The sequence below is a fragment of the Ammospiza nelsoni genome, chromosome 1, assembly GCF_027579445.1.
Source record: "Ammospiza nelsoni isolate bAmmNel1 chromosome 1, bAmmNel1.pri, whole genome shotgun sequence".
Classification (NCBI taxonomy): domain Eukaryota; kingdom Metazoa; phylum Chordata; class Aves; order Passeriformes; family Passerellidae; genus Ammospiza; species Ammospiza nelsoni.
The window spans coordinates 44,144,235-44,165,588 of record NC_080633.1 but is presented as its reverse complement, the minus strand read 5'-3'; the positions used below and the strand labels follow the sequence as shown (position 1 = coordinate 44,165,588).

Here is a 21,354-nt window from a genome sequence, read left to right as displayed (position 1 = left end):
CTCTCTTCTGATAATCTGGGGCTTAGCCCAAGCTGGCTTGCTCATATTGCCTGAAATGTTCACTGGGATCGTTATACACTTCAAAATGTAAAGTTTATCCTTTCCTTGAGTAAGGAACAACTTCTTAATAGTAAATACTTCCCTAGGCTCAAAACCCCTGGGTGAGTTGAGAACACTTGGTTGTTCATAGAGGTTTTGTACACCAGGTGATAATGAGGGAAGGTTATTATCAGAAGTTGTGGGTCTCCTGTTGGCTCTGACACTGGTTTGTTAACAAATTCTTTCACATTTTTAATCTGTGCCACTGTTTTCCCACTCACATCCACCTTCTCTAGGCATCTTCTTAGGCACAAGCTGCTTATTTTATTCATGTAAAGCCCCAACAAAGGAGGCTTCAGTTTCAGCTGGGTTCCCTGGCTACAGCAATTTATTTTACTAATTTCTGCTTTGCAGAAGTGGAGTTGGTGTCCAGGCCAGCTTCTGCAATAATAAAAATTGAACCTCAAGTTTAGCAGAATTAAATCTGATGTTATAAGAGAGATAAAATTAATTTTTCATTCGCCTTGAATTTCTCATATAATTCTTTCTAATGCATTTATCTATGAGCTCCTGAAGCTGCCCATTCAGCTGCTTCTTCATTGGAAATCTGCCTTCTCTTACCTGTTCCTGGACACCTGCAGTCCCTTTAAAAAGTGAGGAGCAAAGAGCTGAAGCATGTGTAATAATAACACTTCAGATGACCAGACTAATGCCACTGCACAATACGGAAATGAAAACCAGACTGTGGCTGCTTCTGGGTCAGCTACTGAAAGGAGCAGGAAATCATGTCATTGTGACTAGTCTGGGAATGCTCCCTGCCAGCCAGCAGTGATTTTAGTTCTGATTTGCTAGTTGCAAGGGTTGAGGTTAAAATTATGTTCTTCTCTACATTTGTCCCCAGCTGCTTTGCAGGGAATCTCAAAGGCTTTCTAAATTTGACAATGAAAAAGAGAAAATGCTGCAGGATATTTGTCCTTCTCTTCCAGTTGAAGGCAAATATTTCCCTGTTCAGAGTCCCATCCTTGTGGCCTGTCTTTGTTGGCCCTGGACATCACAACTGGTTTTCCATAGCAAGAAGATGGAAGCAATGGTTTCCGTAATCATTACTGCTAAAAAGATGGCATTACTTAATTGCATGACTAGAAGACAGCTGCAGTAGAGGTAATTTTGGCCTAGAAAAGCTGCTTTTGATGTTTAGAAAAAAAATACTAAGAGAGTGTAGGAACAGGTTAGATAAGTTAACTTTATTTTTCTGTGGTGAAATACTAAAGAATCTTATAAATGAAACTGGAATTCATCGTTAAGGTGCATTAAGGTGTCCCCTTTTTCTGTTAAAAGCTGTACAGAGCAATTAGGAGTCTTAGCTTTGCATCAGAAGAGACTGAAATTATGTTTTTCCTCTGTTTCTTCTTAAGAGGATACTGAGAGGATATGTGAAGAGGAATTTTCCGTTGTGATGGTGAAAAACTGATTTTTGCCTTCATATAGTATTACCCTATAAGAGAGAACAGGCTTGATGATGTCTTTAAATGGTGAAGATAACAAGATATTTAAGGGCCCTAAATGTGGTAAATTCCCATTTGGTACACTACCTCCTTATTCATATTCTCATAAAAGCCAATAAAATACACCATCTGTAGGATACAGGGAATAAGGGATATTAAATATCTTCTCTGATATCAGGGCTTTAAGTGTTGCCAGGAACCATGGTACCTAGCAAAAACCCACCTCGGACCTTGACAGTAGAGACTGTAAAATAGAGATTTTATTACTGAAACACAGATAGTCTCCTGCTGTGTGTGAAACTTCAGCACAAAAGGAGCTGGGTGTTTTTAAGCAAACCATTTGTAACAAAAGATGCTTTTTCTCTCTCAGACAATTGTTGAGAGAAAGTGACAGACTCTTACTGTTCAACAAGCTTTAGAGATTTTTGTTCCAAGGCAAACAGCATGAGGCTGGTGTAATCAATTGCTATTTGACAGAGTATAGAAATGCATATGCTACATTGTAGCTAAAAACCTGTCCAGAAACAGCCAGAATGGAAAATGGCCAAACACATGTGGGCAACAGCATGGCCAAAGTGTAATCCTTACCCTTTATTAACTAATGGACCAAAAAAACAGGTGAAATTGAATCTTTGTTTCTAGGTGAGACTTTATGTTTCATTCAGAAAAAAATGTTATGATGGACCAATTATTTTCAACTTGGTTTAGGTTGGAACATTTTCTCATTCTTAGCTCTGCTCTGGGGGCAGGGGAGGGGGCACATAAAAAATATTATGGGCTGCCAAAACACAGAAAAGGCTGGTTACAGGAAAATTATATTAACATATCCTTGCAAAATTATCACTAAAGAATATTAGGTAAGTCCTACTATAATTTGTCCCATTTTCACAATTGCTACAAGGAAAACTTTATTCAATAATACAATACCATTTTAAAGCATTATATCTCTCTCTAGATGCTGTGATCTGTCTTCATTTCCCCACAATATTTAGCCAGCTAGATTACCTTTTTAACTGTCTTTTAAATTCCCGCACATTGAGTCCAGACATGACCAACAAACAGCAAACAGCTTCCTTCTGCACACTATAAACTTATATCCTCCATCCCTTCCCACAATGTGGAAGTTTGGTTATGGCACCCTGACCAATGCCAGTTTACAGTGGCAGCACCATACTTGTTGGGTAGGCCTTGCACCACCACTGGCCAGCATTGGCCCGTGAAAGACTATTTTGGCTGCCTGTATTGAGCTTGAAGATCCATGTAGGGGTAAATGGAGCTGAAATTGTGATCCTGTTGTGACAGGGAGGAACAGCCTCCCCTAACTACTTGTCTGATGACATGAAGACTCATGAAATACGTGAGGTGTGACACAGTTAGGCAAGTCCTTAACATTGTCTATCTGTGATACGCAGCAGCTGTTGCTGAACATGTTTTGACTATAATTACAGAGCCTATAGAGAAGCTACAGGTCCCCTTTAGTACTGGACTCCTTTTTTTCAGGCAGGACTTAGTCTGAACACGGCTACGAATCCTGCAAGTTGTGCCAAGTGAATGGTTGGCTGCTTACTCTGATTTCTGCTGAGCTTCGTGGTTCTTCAAAAATTAACCAGCAAGTAAAGCCAGAAACAGACAAGTACTGAAATCAGAAGGACTGTACACCTAAACTCCACAGGTGGAAACACAACTGCCATAAAGCTCCACATTATACTTTATTTACAGTTGCATTGCATTGCTACAGGATGCTCTCTGGCATCACTGCTGGCCACTGTCACCAGCCATGAGAAGTCCTTGTGACTTTTCTGGAGAGGATAAGGGAGGATTCAATTTTCCTTTTTGAAGTTTTGGACAGTGATAATTGTTTTTATTTGGAGGTAGGGTTATTTTTACTATTTTCCCTGTTGATCAATTTGATATCACTAAGCAGGGCTGTGAGATTGCACAAAAGGGATGAATATATCAGGGAAGGGAAATAGTACCACCTATGGTAAAATGGCATGAAGTTCCCCTAGCAAGATGAGCAGGTAAAGGTGAGGTGATTCGGTGTGCCTCAGAATCTTCAACTTTATCACTTTGATTATTTTCCTTTTAAGCAAATTTTCTTCAAGACAGGAATATTTTAGAGAAACAAAGATATCTTTGTCTTTTTCACATTCTTTCACTTGGTGTCAATTCCCAGAGATGTCAAATAGCTTAGCAGGTGGCACTGGAGATAATACGGTCTTGAAAAGTTGCTGGAATCAATTTCTGCATCAGTTATTGCTTATAATGGTGTTGCTTGGGATATCTCTTGTTTCATGGAAGCTGCTGGGCACTACTCATGCTCCCCACAGTCATGCCATGGCATGAGTGCCTGTGACCCAGCAGTGGAAGGCAGCAAGAGATTGTACCACTCAGCTTTCTTTTGCTACAAAGCACAGCCCTGCCTTCAGGCTAATGTGTACTGGGTCTTGTCACACTACTCCATGCCACATCCTCGTGTCAGCGATGGTGCCAGCTCTATTGCTCTTCAGTGCCACAAAGCTGTGCCAAGGACCTCTGGGCGATCATGGATTGAAGCCAAAAGAGCCTGGTGTGAGGGTTCAGATAGTGCCACATATCACACAACTGCCTGAATGATTTCTCAGACCTTTGGGATACAAAGTTATAGCTGTAGCCCAAGTAGATTCTGTTGTTGTGGGTTTGGGTTTTTTAATATATAATTCCTGTGCCTTTCTCATTTCCTCTAATATGTTTAGTAGCTCTGGATCCTCTAAAGGCAACAATATACTGGCAGAGGCTCTTGGGAACTGTTGGTTAAAATTCTGCTGCCAACACAATGAGCGTTTTAGGACAATTTCCTGGACTGGGAGATCAGCCCATCTCTGAATATGATCAAAGCTGCCAATGTGTATCTATTGTGCCTATCTATGACACACATAAGGACCACATGCAAATCTAAAAATAGCATCACTGCTGACAAGAAAAAAAACCCACTCATTCTCTGTGATGACTATTGTACACACAGACTCATAACTCTAAATCTCATGAGAACAAATCTTGCTTTTTTTTTTCAATAGGAACTTTGTAAAGAATAAATTAATGGCAGGAAATGGTAAACTGGAATTGATCCTCTATCAGTACTAATCAGAAATGAGTTTTAGGGCAACATATGGGATTTCTTTTCTTGGAAATATTCTGAAAGAACCCAGTTTTTCAGAAGGCAGATGATTTGAACTTCAGACTTCTTTCACATACCTAAACTTTAATAACCAAAATGGTCCCACCTTATCAGTTGTTGTAGAGATCAAGTATTCAGTCTCTAATGAAATTAATCCAGGCCTTTTGCAAGAAACAGTGTCAATGAAGTTCCTAAGCAAAATCACATTTTCTGGCGAGAAAGTCAGATGTAAATGTCAGGTGAGCAGATCAATGCTTGCAGCAACAAACACCAACTTAGTCATCTAAAATGTTTTCAAAGCAGAGAAAGAAAAAAAAAAAAGAAACAAAAAAGAAAGAAACATTTCTGATGTGTTTTTGAAGGTCATGCTTTCCTCCTTCTACAACTGATGGCGGCTGCTGGGCACAAGTTGACTAAGGTTTGCTGTGATTATGGTCTCAGGCAGTGCAATTTAGTCATATGGGCAACTGAGCAGTACAAGGCATGATCACATTCTGAAAAAATGTGTTCTAAAATGAACACAAGATACTCTGCAGGTAAGGCAGTCATTTCCTCTGTAGTCAGACCCATAGAACTTGAATGTTTCCAAAATGTATATTGGCTTGGGAGTATACACTGACCTGTCTCAGCATGATAAGGTCTTTCCTGATCCATATAGGTACTAGAAACAAGCATGACAATTGTAACACAACAGTTTAATAACACTGGACAATGCTGCTTTGGTTTCATCTGTAGCTTTTGTTATCCTGGCTACACTTAACCCTTCTGTGTCCTGTTGGGTGACTGTGGTGATTCATTTGTGTTTGTCAGGTATTTTTTTTTCAGTATTTTCTTTTTTTTTCAGTTTTTATTGTGTTCAGTAAGCTGACTCCTTGAGGCTTACATTAAGAAATATGAAAGCACTTTTAGTGTTGATAAAGTTCCCATTTTGCTGAAGCTGTAGAAGCTGTGAGTTTAAACCATGCATGTGCATCCTCCTCTTGCGATAACTGTAACCTGTACAGAGCTTGGCTGCAAGGTTTAATAAAGGTTTCTTTGTCAGAATGAAAAGGGCTGATGGAGTGATGTTAATTCTTACTACTTTAAATCATCCTTTTAATTTAAAGATCTGGTGATTTATGTGAACTTCTTAGCAGCACTCGTACGGTAATCATTCTGGCAGTTGGCAAGTAGGACGTAGTATCATCCCTCTCCTCTTTCCTCGGCACATCTTGGTCCACTGAAGACATTCTGATGCCACCCGCAGGAGGACTCAGGTACTTTCAGCAGTTCTGTCCTAATTTACAGCAGCTCTCTGGGCTTTTAAGGGTGATTTAGCAAAACAAGCTGGTAATATTAGCAAGCAGAGGGGACGTCGAGGCATGTAGCTGTGTGGGCACATAACTACAGGGTGATATTCAAAGCCCTTATTTGATCTGTGCCTCAGAATGAGAAGTATTATTTTAGTGCTGGAGTGTAAGATAGAGAACAGAAAGCTCCCTCTTCGTGTTCATCTGGACTCAGGCAAACACAGATGGAGGTTAGACCCTCCTCCTTCCTTCTCACAGCCCCTTACCGCAGGTTACCCCAGGGGTAGGCTCCAGCCTACAGCTAGACCACAAATCTGTTCTGTGAGAGTCCTGCCAAAGCCACAGATGCATGAGGTCTCCCTTGTTCCTGCAGGGCATCCTGTGTTTCTGGCTGTTTTCTAGAGAGCTGAGCACAACATCCAGCACCCTGGTGTGCAAGAGGCTGTGTCCCAGTGGCAGGAGGCAGTGCCAGGGTGCTGTCACAGCTCCCAGCCATGACACAGCACGCAGAGCCTGGGAGCCCAGCAGCCGAGCCCAGCAGCTATTCTGGGACAGCACAGTCTGCCTTTGTATTAATTCACAGATTTTCCCTGGAGGCTTCACCTATGCAGATCTGTGCAATATGGTCCTGCTGCTATTAAGCTAAAGACTTGTGAGATCCAAGTAAAATTAAAGGAAATCTTGGCTTCCTGGAGAACTTGATTACCTTTATGGTTATGCTATTAAGTACTGGTACATAAGAAAAAAAAAATCACAGTTTTACAAAACAGTAACAGAGAAGAGATAAGCAGAAAAGACAAGGGAAATCATAATGTTTATTATATTTAAATGAGTTTAGATGTATAGTTCTCACTGTACCATAAAAGGAATATAAGTTTATTTCTGTGAGTTCATAAATAGAATGACTTTTTTATTTTAATGATGGGAACAAAATACTGGTCAGCAGGATTTTTTGCATAATATCCTCAGTAAAATGCTGCTTTTTGTTGCACTTTATGAGCAATGTGAAAAAAGATCAGGTTTACTGTGTATAGTTTTAACATTTGCACCAGTATCATGTTGAAGTCTCTAATTAGAGAGTCGTGGTATTCTGATGGACGACTTCAGCTATATCCCAAGAGGTGTCTCCAAATTTTTAATTTGGAAGGCTTGTGATGTGTGTTCCTGGTTTGGGCTAGCAAATGTGTTTGCCTGCCTGTTCTGTGTTTCACACTTCACAGTGTAAGGAGCAATAGTCCAGGGTTTGCCAGCTCAGCAAAACCTGGCATCAAATTCACAGCACACACTGACTTGCTTCTGTCTCTCACTCCTTTCCTGAAAAATTTGCATCCCTGGAGATACCTTCTTTTCAAAATATTTTATGTTTTTATCTTTATGCCTGTTTGGAGGAGAATGGGGTGAAACTGCACCATCTATCTCTTAGTGGATATGCTTTGGGAGCTCTGTCACTGTGAAATCATTGTGCCTCAGATAGGTCTTCATCGGATTCTTGCGAGGTAGGGCGGGGGGTTTGATAATAGAGATGGGGAGCTACGGCACAAAGATGCCATATTCTGCAAATATTTGTGCACTTGTTTAACTGACAAGTATGAATCCAATTCCCTGTGTAATCTGAGGATTTCTGGGAAGCCAGCCAAACTTTTAACAAGAGCTCACTTCGGCATCACCACAGTCGCTCGGTAGATCAAGAACTGAGTGGCTGCCATGGGTGGGCAAAGTCAGTCAGTGAATCCTGATATCCCAAGTCCTTGTGCTGTGTTTTAACTGTAAGAACTCTCTTTTTCCTTAGTTGGGGCCATCCTATCCCTTCTCCCGGTTAGGACACTTAGGGAGGCACTGCAGAGCCAGCAAGAGCCCCGATGCCAGGAGAAGCAATGGTCCCACAGCAGCCAGCCAAGCTTGTTTCATTCTTTCAGGCTGACCCTGTTGCTTCCTTACCTTCTGGGCCCCGATGCATTTTCAGTTCTGTGAAACTGAGAATTCCGCCGGCATGTGGAAGTTACAGCCCGAACTTACCACAGTGTTTAACTCACTGGAACCACTGGTTGGGGTTAAACACTGGCGGCCCCTCAGCAGTACAAGCAAACTGCATCGGGTGTGCTGAAGGGGCTCTCCGCAGGGAGGGCAGAGAGGGCCGAGCGTGCCCAGCTCCTGTCGGTGCCCGCCGCTCCCTTCAGGGAGGTCAGAGAGGCGCGGGGGAGCCCCGGAGAGTGCCCGGCTCCTGTCGGTGCCCGCCGCTCCCCTCAGGGAGGGCAGAGAGGGCAGAGAGGCGCGGGGGAGCCCCGCAGAGTGCCCGGCTCCTGTCGGTGCCCGCCGCTCCCCTCAGGGAGGGCAGAGAGGGCAGAGAGGCGCGCGGGAGCCCCGGAGGGCACCCAGTGTCCAGCGCCCGTCGGTGCCCGCCGCTCCCCGCAGGGGGCGCTGCCGGGTTCGGCGCCTCCGGCGCGGCCGGGCCCGGGGCGGCTCCGCGCGGGGGCAGCGCCGGGCGCGTCCCGCCCTCCCGCCTCCTCCCCGCGTCCCCTCCCCTCGGCCGCGCTGGTGGAGCCGCCGGGCGCCCTCGCTCCTCTTCACATGGGGCTTGTCCTGCCGGCGGGACGGCGCTCCTGCTCTCCCGCCGACCGCTGACAGGGACCCGGCGCGGGAGAAGGGGGCTCGTCGCCGCTGCCGCCGGCGGGCAGGTAGGAGCGGGCGGGCGGCGCACCTGAGGGGACTCGGGGAGCGGGCGGCGGCGGGACGGGCGCGCCGGGCTCTGTCGCCCCGGCCGGCGGTGCGGGAACGGAGGGAGCGCACGTGGAGGGAGCGCCTCGCATCCCGCCCGCCTCCCTCCGACCCTCGGTGCCGCCGCTCCGGCAGGGTCTTCCCTGCGCGGTTTCGGGATGCTCGGGGAATCCCCGCCGGTCACTTGCGGGCGCATCGCGGGGGGATTCTCTTCCCGGCTGCCGCGGGGAGCGGCGCAACTTCAGGGAGGAACCCGGGCGGGGACGCTGATCTTCCCCGTTCGCCCGAAGGGGATGGTGTTTGATTAAAGAGCCGCGGATCTCCCTCTGTCTGTTCCATCTTTTGCCTGTCAGGAGAACAGGTCCGTTATTTGTGAAATGATTCTATGTCAGTTCAGGTGTTGTTACTTTTTTTCCTGTACCCTACCAAATGCAGTTGGTAGATTAAAACATAGGACGAATTCCTTATGCCGATAAAGTGAGCGCTATGGGTTTGCCGAGTTCATATACTCTGATGTTCTCATAGCTCAAAATAAACCTTTTCATTAAAAAGGAGAAAACCGGAATCAGTTCTCAGAGCTTTTGATTGATTAGAGCTCCCTCGTGGTAATCAGCGGGGAGTTTTGCCTGATTAAGAGCTGTAAAATTGTCCTGAGGTTTGTTACACAACTGGCTGTAGTTGTGCAGTACGGGCTCAGTTAGATAACTTTGCAACTGGATCTCATTTTCACTGGTCCAGCTGAAGTACTTTCAAGTCAAATTCTTTTCATTTCTCTACTTGAAGCCCTCTCTGCTTGACGTGTACAAGGTAGGGGGAGGACTCTTTTTACCTGCCTTAAAGAAGAGTAAACGTGTTGGGGAAACAGGGAAGCTGGTGACATCCTTTGGAGTGACAGCGATTGCAGTTTAGAAATGCTCCATGTATTTTGCTGGCAGTGCCAGGTTAACTGCTTTCATCCTGAACGTGTTTGATTTTGCTTGTGTTGCAGTTGAGCCTCAGATGCTCTATTTAATAAGCAGGGACTCAGCTGTAACAGAAGGTGTACAGACATGCATGTTATCATAGTCCCTCCAGCAAAGAGCATGCTTTCTGGTGTGATTATGCACAAATGTTACAGAAAACAGAGCATTGCTCCCAGAATAGCTTGGAGGTTTCAATTTCCACACATGTGAGCTGACTATTCAGTTACTGCTGTTCTGTTTTTTTTCTATGCTGCCGAAATACCTGACAGTAAGCAGTTTACAGAATCCAGTCACTTGGTTGTGGAACTTTTCTTCTTGCTGCAGCTGCAAGAGTTTATGTGAAATTGCTTTTTTTTAAGGTAGGAAAGTAGGTAGAATAAAATGGAAACTTTCTTGCCCTTCAAGTAGCAGCAACACAGGACCAAACTTGGGGAGGGTGGAACAAACAAAACCCAACATTTTTCTTTGTGTTTGTAACTACTTTCAGATGAGAAAAACTCCTTTGGGATGGTGCTTCTCAAGTTTGTTCTTGGTTCCTTGAAATTTCAGGTGGTGTAGGTCTGATTGATCTAGCTATTCAAATGAGGAAAAGGTACTGTATTGTGGTCTGTGGAGTTCAAATGCACGTTACTGGAAAGCTTCGAATAGCCTTGAAATAGTCTCTAGGAGAGCAGGTGTATTTGCTATGTTTGGGACAATTGCAATTCCATTTAAAAGAATAGGGAGTGTTTCTGAAACAGGGAATAACTGTTGGCTTTGGTTTTCAGTACTGGTGTTCCCAAACTGAGACCACAATCCAGTATGAATCCTTTGCATGCAAATTCAATGTCTGCAGATACATGTGTTGGTATTGCTAACCTCATTGGAGGTTGGATACCTAATGTCTTTAAGGACAAATCAATGGGAAAAACTCAGGGGTGAGATGAACAGCTTTCCAGAGCTAGGGCAATGGAAAACAAATAGTGTATCACTGAAGTTAAAAGTATTCAAGAAAGCTGTTAATAACATTCAAAAGGAGATCCTTAATATGCATGTGAAGAGCATTATCAGTTTGTGGAGCTCAGTAGCCAGCAGGCAGCTGAGCTATCATGCTTAACTGTCCATCTCCTAATGCTTGGGTAGAGATTTTTCTAAACCAGGCTGCTTAAATGTACCCCAGTTTGAAGCATTGAAATAAGGTGAATTATGGTGAACTCTTTCAGCTCAAGAGATTGGATATTTGCAACTTGAACAGAAAAACTATCTTCTTAACAGTGTGCCAAAGCCTGGAGATCTCCCTGCACAGCGAATCTAATGGGATGCACATTGTGGTGTTGTGTGTTCAGTGCTGGTTTAAAGGAGATTTTTCTGTGGCAGCTATCACTTATATATCACAATTGTTGATTTGCCTTCACGAGGTGGGCTAAAAAGTGCCGTGGATATGTAGAGATTAAGTGCCTTGCTGAGTTTGAAAGAGCAAAACATTGAGGCCAGACTGAAAAAGGTCTAGACTGGCAGTTTGATCTGGCTTGTCTGCCTTGTTTGCTATAGGTTGTTTGAGCAGCTCTTTCTAGGTATTGCATTCAGTGGTTGGCCGACAGCATTCAAAGTCTGATTTGTTTTTCTATTACATTCCTTTCTATCTCTTTGCATGCACATGGTATCTGGTAGTTTATCATGCTGTCATAGCTTCCCTTTTCCTGGGTTTATTATTTTGATGGTTTAAAATCCTCTATTAGACTCCATGCAAAAACAAGGCTCTGTTAATGGATAGTTGGAGTGGTGAAATTTGAATGTGAGATAGCCAGTGGTCAGCACTATGGTTCTTGTGCAGCCATCAGTCAGCAACTCTTCGCATAAATACCCAATCTAAAATTTAATATCATCCGCCGTAGGGAATCCCATTGGAAAGGTGACTTTAGGTAAGCAGGAGGTTCTGACTGGAGGATGAAGGATACATGCCTACGAAGAGCTGTGCCAAGGCTGATGTGAAAATGGTAACTTGGGGTTGAAGCATTTGTACATTTTTGTGACTCAAAAGTGTAAGTCCATTTTTACTTATAAAAACTGCAGTGTAAAACTTTAGGGTGCCTAAGTATTTTCAGTCTTTTTGCAAGATGCCTGACAGCAAAACCTGCAAAGTAGCCTGGTCTGAGGAGTTGTGCTTTTGTCTGCCCTTGGAACTGAAGTGTTCTTTGCTGGTGCAGTTGCCAAGATGCTAGTTGTTGGTAGAGAGAGGTTTTTATTCAGTTTATATTCACATTTCAGTCGCTAAAGACCCTCATGTTGTCTCCCATTAATCAGCCAACTGTAGTTGCTGTCTTTAAGAAAATGAAGTTGTGATAATTTGCTCCTGCTTGCCCTTTTATGCTGCAAATGCTACACAGCTGTGAAGTTGCTGTCTAGCTTTGACTCAGGATGCATTCTTCCTTCCAAGTGGTGTGCAGTCCTCAAACAGCCTGGATTCTCAGAGAAAGGTAGGTCTGAGAGTGGCATTTGTGACCTAGAAAAAAGCTACACAGAGATAAGGGGAGCTACATGCATGCTTGAAAAGTAGCACATGCCCAAGTGTTTTGGTGAATAAGCTGGAATGCTTTGCTGAATCACAGCTGTGAGGGTGCAGAAATACTAAACCTCTAGCGTCTGCTGTGGCTGAGTGCAGGGCTTGGAGTGAATTTCAGGGCAGGTGCTTGGATACCATCCGGACAGCAAAAATTAACCAGGAATGGAAATGTTACATTGCAAGTCCCTTTACTGGGAAATTTTACCAGTACTTTTCCCTTTTTCTCTGGTACTCAAACGCCGAGTGAAAACTGATGCAGTAAAAACCCAATTCCCACTGATTTCCTTAAGAAAATGATTATGCGAAGGGTGTGCCTAAGCAAACTGCTTTGGCAGCTCCACCTGCAGCCTGCAGAAACGGTGGGATTTGCCCAGTGATGACGTTTCTGTGTCAGTCCCTGTTAACTGATTCCATACGCGGGACCAGCGCTAAGTGTGGAACTCCGGTACCGACCCGGTCTTGGTCCCATTAACCCACCCGCGACCTCCGCGGGCGGCGGCGATGCTGCGGGCATCCCCCGGGAGCGGGGCCGGGCGCTCCCGGCGCTCCCATCCCGGCGGGCGGGGCGGAGCCACCGGGGGGCGCCCGAGGACCGGCGGAGCTCGAGGGGATCCCGGCGCGTCCCGAGGCACCCGGGATGCCGGAGGGTGTGCGGGGCGGAACGCTCGTCCCGGGACAGCCGGGATGCCGGAGCGTGTGCGGGGCGGAACGCTCGTCCCGGGACAACCGGGATGCCGGAGGGTGTGCGGGGCGGGACCCGCATCCCGAGCCACCCGGGATGCCGGAGGGTGTGCGGGGCGGGACCCGCATCCCGAGCCACCTCTTCCCTCCCCTGGTGAGGGGCATCCTCTCCGCGGGATGCGCATCCCGAGCCGCTTGTTCCGCTCCCCTGTTCTTTCCTTGTGAGCCTCGTTATGTATAGGAGCTGGTCAGGGCAGAAGGAGATTCCTCTCCTAACTTATCTCGCTGCCCTCCCCCCCCCCCCCCGCCCCCCCTTCCTTTCCTCTTTGCCAGCCCAGGCTCTCCAAAGCTGGAAATGAAATCTCTGCCAGCTTCTTTGGTAGCCTGACTGAAGGCAGTGCAAGAAGCACCTCGGGATGGGGCACTAGGAAGATTGTTGGCTAGACCAACCTTTTAGGGCTAAAGCAGTGATTCCCATCAGTGTGACTTTGATTTCTCATTTCTTGTCAATATTATGTGATTGACACAGGGAGAATACCCACGGCGTTATTTGCTAGTGACTGCAAAGTGGCTCAGCAAAGCCTGTAGTCAGGGGCTGTTACAGAGAGGTGGAGTAGTACTGGGCAAGATTCCCTTTAGCTAAAGAAGAGACAAATGGAAAGCATGTGAGCCCTAAGTAAGAAAAGTTTGTGTAAAAGACTGAGCTGGGGAGCTGCTAGGGCAATGAATCCATGATTTTCTAATCTACTGCCTTCCATAATTTCCTCCTGTGAATTGATCACTAAAATTTACTCGGATTGTCATTCATCAGGCAGCAAGGTAGACATTCACTGTGTACCTGGAGAGGGCAAGGCACCCTTCTCACAGGTGGGAAAAGCCAATAATCTGCCTGTGGGTCGCAGCTCAGACAGGGGCAGTCCCAGAATTAATTTCTGACTCTTTTTTAACTGTTTACTTGAGAAAATTTCTCCTTTTGCATTATGTTGTCCAGAGCCTTCAGGCAAGATTGTTGTCTTTAGTAATGCTTGCCACTCTGGCTCAGCATAATGTGAAGGACTGGGATTGCTAATGTTAGTTGCCATCTAGAAGAACTCTGCCAAAATCAACTGAATATCGTGAAAAATGCAGAAGTGGCTTGTTGAATTAAAAATATCTTGTACAATATCTGCAGTAAGGTAATAAGTGTATCATTATGTGAGGACTGTGACTGGCACTTTGAAGTCATTGCCAGTAAAATCCTCAGAAATGTGGACAACTGAATAACATGCAGCTAACAGTGTGCTAAGTAATGTAGACAGCTGTTTCTTATTAGGTTTTACACTAATTGCTGCTGCTGTTACCATTGCATTTGTGAGTTGATAGAGTTTCACATCATTTGTATGCTCCTGGTGCAAATGGTGCCCTGGTACATCATGTGTTGATAAAAGCAGATGCTTTTACTTGGCTTTTAATTTGTGGTGCAAGTTTTATGGGATCATTAGAGTTCACTGAAAAAGATAGAAAATGACTTGGGGATCTTGCTAGACATTTGGCCAGGCAGACTCATCTTTGTATAGTGATCAAAGAAAGGAGGAAGAAAAGAAAATCTGTGAAAATCCATGAAATTATTTATTTGGAATGAGTGTGTAGATGTAGGAGAAGAGTGAGGGAAGGGAAAATAGAAAATTGGAGTAGCCTGCCTGTCAGAATGTTTTTAGTAGGGTCCAGTCCTCTGTAGGGTTTGCAGGCAGCTTGTAACTGCTTGGGGATGTTCTTTTTAAACTCACAGAAAGCTTTCAGTTTTAAGTTTGCATTAAAGATCTGGGCTGAGGCCAGCTTTACTTGTGTGGAGAAGACTGAAAAAAAAATGCTGTACTAAAGCTTAATTAAAATTTTTTTTGTGTGTATGTGATTTTGGAGATGTACAAAATACAATGTCAGCTCTTTATGTTGGGGATGGCAGTATATGCTAGAGGTGGCCACAGTGAAGTTAAGAAAGATCAAGCAGAAACCATTAAGGCATCTGTAATTTTCTCTGAAGTTAGGAAAAGTCCATTTGGCCCTTCATCTAATTTAAGTGGCACCTGACTATCTGTAATTTTGATTTTGCTTGTCTTTGTGACATAAGCAGTCATGCTAACTTCGCTATAGATTCTAAATAAATATTGCTGTTAGTTTTGGTTTTATATCTTAAAGGATCATATGCAGCTTCTAGGGAAAATGACAGTATCAATCTTTCCTTTTCCTATCCATCAAAGTCTTGTCTTCTGTAAAAAAAAAAAAAAAAAGGGTTAGGAGTTTAGGACTGCAGAGTAGTCAGAAATGAAGAAATTGGTGAACTGTGTTAGAAAGTCACTTTTTAGTCACAAAATCAGATACTCTGTGTCTCTATCAAGGACTGGGAGATGAGGCAGAAAAAATGTTCATTATATGCAGGTTGTAACTGCAGTTTGAAATGTCAGAACAGTTTATAATTAGAAACAGGAGACTAAAACTTCATCTCTCAACAGAGATTTGTAATAAATGGCTGATTTAAAATAAGGTATACACAAAAAAGCATGAAAATATTTAAATGTTTTTATGAGATTATCCCTTATATTGAATTAAATATTGTGTTGCTTCTGTACTTATTTTAGGTGCAAATAATGATATGAAAGTGACTGATTGTACAAGAAACTATTTTTTGTGTGAGTTGAATTTTAATAGTCCTATTTATGAATTATGTTCAACTGTGGACTCAAGGAAGAGATACCTGAATAAGCTGATGCAATGTTTCCCCATCAACTCAAAACAGTTTGCAATAAAAACTGCAACATTAAATAAAATAGATTGCAAGGATAAGTTAATTGGAAAAGTACTCTTCAGGTGATTAATTCTTAAATGTTTTCCATGGACTAGTAAGGGAAATATTTCAGTTTTTGCACTCAAAGCTAAAATATTTGGTTCATGGCGTCTTATTAAGTATGAACTTTCTGATTTCATCAGTGCATTCATAGCCATAGACTTTTTTGAACTTTTCAGTGAATTTGGTTGGCAGTGTGGATTCTGTTAGATGGAGCTCTTGTGAACCACCCCTGTGGGGAGAAGCTAATGCATTTAGCTGTAATGTTCCCTTGGCCACTTTGTGAACAAAGTGAACAAAGAGTGTGTGCACAAAGAGACCATGAAAACAAGATGCACGTAATTTTTAAACTGTTATTTACCAACTGAGAAGTGTGGTAGGTGACTAGCAACCAGGCAAAGCACTGACATACCATTCTGAGACGCCTGCTTCACAACCTCAGAGGACAGCTGAGGCTGGAAGGCACCTCTGGAAGTCATTTGGTCCAATTCCCTTTTCAAGCATGGCCACTTGAGCCAGTCACCCAGAACTGTGTCTAGGTGGTTTCTGAATTTCCCCAGGGAGGGAAACTGCCACTTCCCTGGGCAGCTTGTGCCAGTGCTTGGTCACCCTCACAGTGCAAAAGGCGTTTCCTGCTCCTCAGAAGGTTGTGTTTCACTGTGTTTTATGTAGTGCCTGTCACATCTGGTCTAGTCACTGGGCACGACTGGAAAAAGGCCAGCTGCATGCTCTGTGTTCCCTCTCTTCAAATATTTGTATATGTTAGTAATTTTCCCCTGAGCCTTCTGTTCTCAAGGCTGAACAGTCCTAGTTCTCCTTCCTCTCATGTGAAGTGCTCCCATCCCTTCATTATTCTTGTGGCCCTTTGCTGGTCTCTCTCCAGTATGTCCACATTGTTATTTCACTGAGGAACCCAGATCTCCAGGTGTGGCCACACTCATCCAGACCATTGCTGGCCTGGCAGTCATCGGTATTGGGGAAAGTTCACTTCTATTGTGCTTGGATGGACTGATTCCCAGTATTGCTGGGGTTTTTCCACAGCTTTTTGTGGGTCATTTTTGGTTTTGGTTGGGTTTTTTTTTCCGTTTTACTTTGGTTTTTGTTTTGTTTTGGTTTTTTTTTGACTCCTTGAACTGTTAACAGTCTAGGTTCTTTCAAGGATCTTCTGTCTAGCTGCAGATTTACCATTCCTGTCTGTCATGGCTCCCGTCTGAGTATTGTTGCACAGCTTTCTTGCAAGCTGGCAGTTTCCTCAGAAGTTTCATTCAAGGTTATGCAGTTTTGCTGTGTCAAAACTAGGCCTTGAATCACAGATAGCTGAACCCCTAGGAGGAGGATTCACACAAAGCTGAGGTGTGAATTCAGTATGAGCTATGCTGTGCCAATTCCCTTAGGAGGACATACAGTGAATAGTAGCTGCAAGGTTATTTGAACTACTTTCAAAATAACTGGAGAAACTTTGTAACTTAAGCCTTCTCTGTGCTGCACTTTTACCTGTCAGTGTGATTTTGTATGTGTTTCTGACACTAATGTGGTTTGTAATTGGCTCCTTGCCTGATCCTTGACAGAGACAAGTGGTGCTGATATGGATTGCCTATGGCCAGGAAAACTCTTTTATTTTTCTGCCAGGAAAGGTTTATGTTCAATATCAGGAAAAATTTCTTCAATGAAGAGGTTGTTAAACTCTGGAACAGACTGCCCAGGGAACTGGTGGTGCCACCACTCCTGGAAGTATTTAAAAGATTCACAGATATGTCACTTAAGGGCATGGTTTAGTGGTGAACTTGGTAGTGTTAGATTAACTGTTGGACTCAATGGTCTTAAAGGTCTTTTTCAACATAGGTTATTCTATAATTCTATAAAAAGAGGGCACAAAAACTATCAAAAGGAAGAAATAGAAGAAGGTGAAGCTCAAGATGTTGACAGGAGTTGTAAAGGAGCAATGGACTGAGGGTGAGAATCAGGACATATGCCTGCTATGTGTTATGCAGGAAAGGCTGGTAAAATTAGAAGGAAGTTAAAAATAAAAATAAGTTTTATGAAGAGACAAGATGATACTTTTAGTATTTCTCAAGGGATAGAAGGATCAAATATTACAAGTGTGTTTTAAAGAAAAAACAGCTAGTAAAGTTCTCACTTTCTTAAAATGCATAGCAAAACTTATATTGCATTCACTGGTGCTAGAATTATTTCTGTCCTGAATGTCAGAAAAGGAAGTGAATACCAGGAAAGGAACTAAATGTTTTCTTGTATTTGCAAGCATTCAGACTTGGAATTTCTGTTATCTGCAGTGGAAAATCAGGTCAAACACTGGGAAAAACTTTCTCATTGGAACAGTAGTGCAGCAGAAAAAAAATCTGAAATAATTGAAATTTCATTTGCTTGAAGGTTTGAAGAGCAGAGAGTGTCTGCTGTGAAGTTTTCAGATACAGTTAATTCAGTTTTGGGGACAAATGGTATTTCAGCCACATCCTTTATGATTTTATGAAATCTTCCAGAAGTAGGCTTTCAGATTTGTTTGATCCTTTCTATGCCAGAGGCGTAGCTTTCTTAAATTGTTAATATCTATGCAGTACATGAAGGAAGTCAACATGTTTCTGGCAGAAAATCACAAGAGTTAAAAAACTGTGAAAATAATGGGGTTTGTTTTGATGTAGGTTTTTTCCTTGAACTAAGAGTTCTGGTAGTGTGCAGCTGGTAATGGTCCTATTTTGCAAACTGGCTGTTTATTAACACTTTTTTGGTGTATTTGCTGTTTCAATTTAGATATTTGACTGCTTGAAGTGACTTCTATGACATACTAGTTAAGTGCTAGTTTGACACCTTGGAAAAGTGTCAGCCACCCCTCTTGCTGCTGGAAATTTGTAAAATGTGATGTGAATGACTTCCCACTGCTCTTTATGAAGAGGGACAGACGCTGTGGTGGCTTCCTCAAAGAGATGCCACTTCAAGATTCAGACATGGGACATAAGCATTCATCAGGTGTTATCAAAGTGACTGGCACATCAGTCATCCTCCACTTTCTGCTCTGTTCAGGATTATTTTATGCACTGGAGTGGTGGTGGTTGTATGTGGTGGTGGTTTTGTGATTTGTTGTTTGATTTTGGTTGTGACTTGGTTGCTTTTTTGTGAAGTTTGAGAGCAGTTAAATTGAAGAAGTCTTTACAGGATGATTTCTGCTAGTTTTGTTTTTCAAAGCAATCAATTCAATGACAAGACTGTATGCATGCTAAAATTCTCTTTCATTCGGATGTGATGCTGAAGAATGACTTTTCCCCATCCATGATCTTTACTTCCTGTAAACAAAAATTTGTAGCAAAACAAAAATTTGCAGGGATTCTTGTATCCAGTTAAAATTTCTTACAGCATTGTTCTTTCCAGGTGTTTCCCTAATTAGGGGTTGAATTTGTCACCTAAGTAAATGGATTGGGTTGGTTTGTTTAAAAATAGTCAGAATATCAGATACAATTTGTTTTGAAGTTCTCTAAAACCTCTTTTGAAGCAACATCTTTTAAACTTTTTGGAGTTAACGGCTCAAAGAAGTGTACTTGAAGGCAAGCAGTGACTCTCAGAAGGGCTGACTGGAGAAGATTAAAAAATAAGCTATTCTAATCTGCAATGGATATGGATTTGCTTTGAACCAATGTTTAACTGGTGCTCACAGAAACTAGTTTCATTGTGAAGATGTTTGTTTCCTGCCTTAAACAAATCTTTAATTCCTGCACCTTGATACTCATGATGTTAATGCATTGATTTGCTTTCCTGTCCCATCCTTCTTTTACTGGAATAAATCTGTTCCTGACAGTTTCCTTTCATAAACACTACCTACATGGCATTTAGAGGGTCTAAACCTGGTTTGTACTGTGTAAGTTTAAGATGAAGCATGACTTTTACAAGTGAAGCCAAATAAAGATATTCTGTAGGAATTTAGGATGATAATGTGCATAAAGCAAAGTTTTGCATGACTTGAATTTTACTACCTTCCTTTCTATAATTGCTTTTACTGTGGGCAGTTAGTCTGTAATCATTCTCCAAAGTGAGTACCCAGAGTTAATTTCCTTACTTGCACTTATGACTTGGTGGTGTTTTATTATGGAATAGTTATGTTTAACCACCCAATTAGCAGGTGAATAATTCTTTCGTGCTGTTGCATCCATTTCTCTATGACCATCCATTGTCTGATGTGAATTTTTTCAGAGTGCTGTTTTTAACTGTGACTGGAGGCTAAGCTGGGGTTGAATGGAATAGCAAAGAGAGAAGGTTGAGGATTTGATCAATTTGAAATGGTCCATTTCTCCTGCAGTTCAAGACAATTAGGGAAGATGGATGCAGCAAGTGACTTGCAGTGTAACTGATCTCCTTAAAGTCACTGACAAAATATGAGCTGCGCTCCAGAGATTTTCACAGATTACCAGTGTGTAGGTTTCCAGCAGAACACAGGAGTTCTGTAGAAGTGGCAGTGACCAGTGGTAACTGAAAGATATGGGAAAACAAAGGAGAGAGAATCCCTAACGTTTCTCATGCAGCTGTTGCCAAGAAACCCCAGTTGAGCATAACCTGTTATTGATTGTGGTTTCCTTGGCTTAGTGAAGATATATACATTAGACCACAAATTCAGTTTCTCTAAAGTGGCTCTCATGTGACCTATCCCTGGCTCTGTTAGTGAAGAATTTTTGTAATCTGGATTTTGTGTTGGGGTTTTTTTATTTGTTTGTGTTTGTTTGTTTTAAATTGATTATGGACGCTGTAAGCAGATGGAGAACACCCAGTGGACTTGCAGGTGGAGAATAAGGTAGAAGGTCATGTCACTTGTGTTGAAGTGAAGGAAAAATTAGTATGCAGCTAAAAGCTTATGAATGAGCCAGTGATGGGTGGTAAACGCTCCTATTAGCCATTTGTTAGGAGGAAAACACAGAAGATGACCTCTGTGGAAGAGGTAATGCATTAGCTGTCAGTGTAAAATGTCTTGTGAGCCCTGTAAAGAGTGAGGCAGTCACATTTGGTTTGCTTTGTTTGTCACCTGCCATGGAGAGTGGCTTGCCAGGATTCCTCTGCAGAGGAAACATTGTGTGAGCAGCAGAAACTTTGGAGCAGAGGAACTGAAAGTTGTTGATAATTTTTGGTTGATAAGGGTGGGGATGGATGGAGCAGCTGAGCATTTTGCAGGAATTCCTGCTGGAATTGTCTGTTAATCCCTACTTGCCTGTACAGCTGGGCTTACGGATGATGAACACCTGAAAGGGCCCCTTGTGACAGCTCCCATTGTGAAATCACTTGTGTTACCAGGGTGTGATTCATGAGAGCTCATGTCATCCCTTTCCTGGTGAATGATCTCTGGTTCTCTTTAAGTGGTGTGGGTCAATGCTTGGAGCTGTGTGAGGCTCTGGTGACAAGGAAGGCTGGCCAGGCCTGTTCTAAATAGTTCACTAAATCATATTTGGTGCTTGGAGCATCCATGTATGTTTTCAGAGATGCACTCAGACTTTAAACAGAGAAGATTAAATAAACTTTGAGCATGATTTAGCAGCATAGGTGTCTCCAGCTGTCACTTGGCCCTCTCTCTGTGCTGCGCTAGTCACCACCCACATTTTAAGGGAACACAAAGGAAGGCTGTGGGGCCTCAGAGCACTGATTTGGTGACTT

At 43.1% G+C, this 21,354-nt stretch overlaps 1 protein-coding gene across 2 annotated transcripts in view; it reads left to right on the top strand.

Moving 5' to 3' along the window:
- Positions 1 to 8,534: 8,534 nt before the first annotated feature.
- CPNE4 (copine 4) overlaps positions 8,535 to 21,354 on the top strand; it is a 229,248-nt gene continuing 216,428 nt past the window's right edge. Inside the window, exon 1 of one of the 2 annotated variants that reach the window (XM_059468798.1) lies at positions 8,535 to 8,665. The gene's annotated coding sequence lies outside the window, so the exon portion shown is untranslated. The remainder of the gene's footprint in view (positions 8,666 to 21,354) is intronic. The other variant, XM_059468789.1, reaches the window with a different exon arrangement.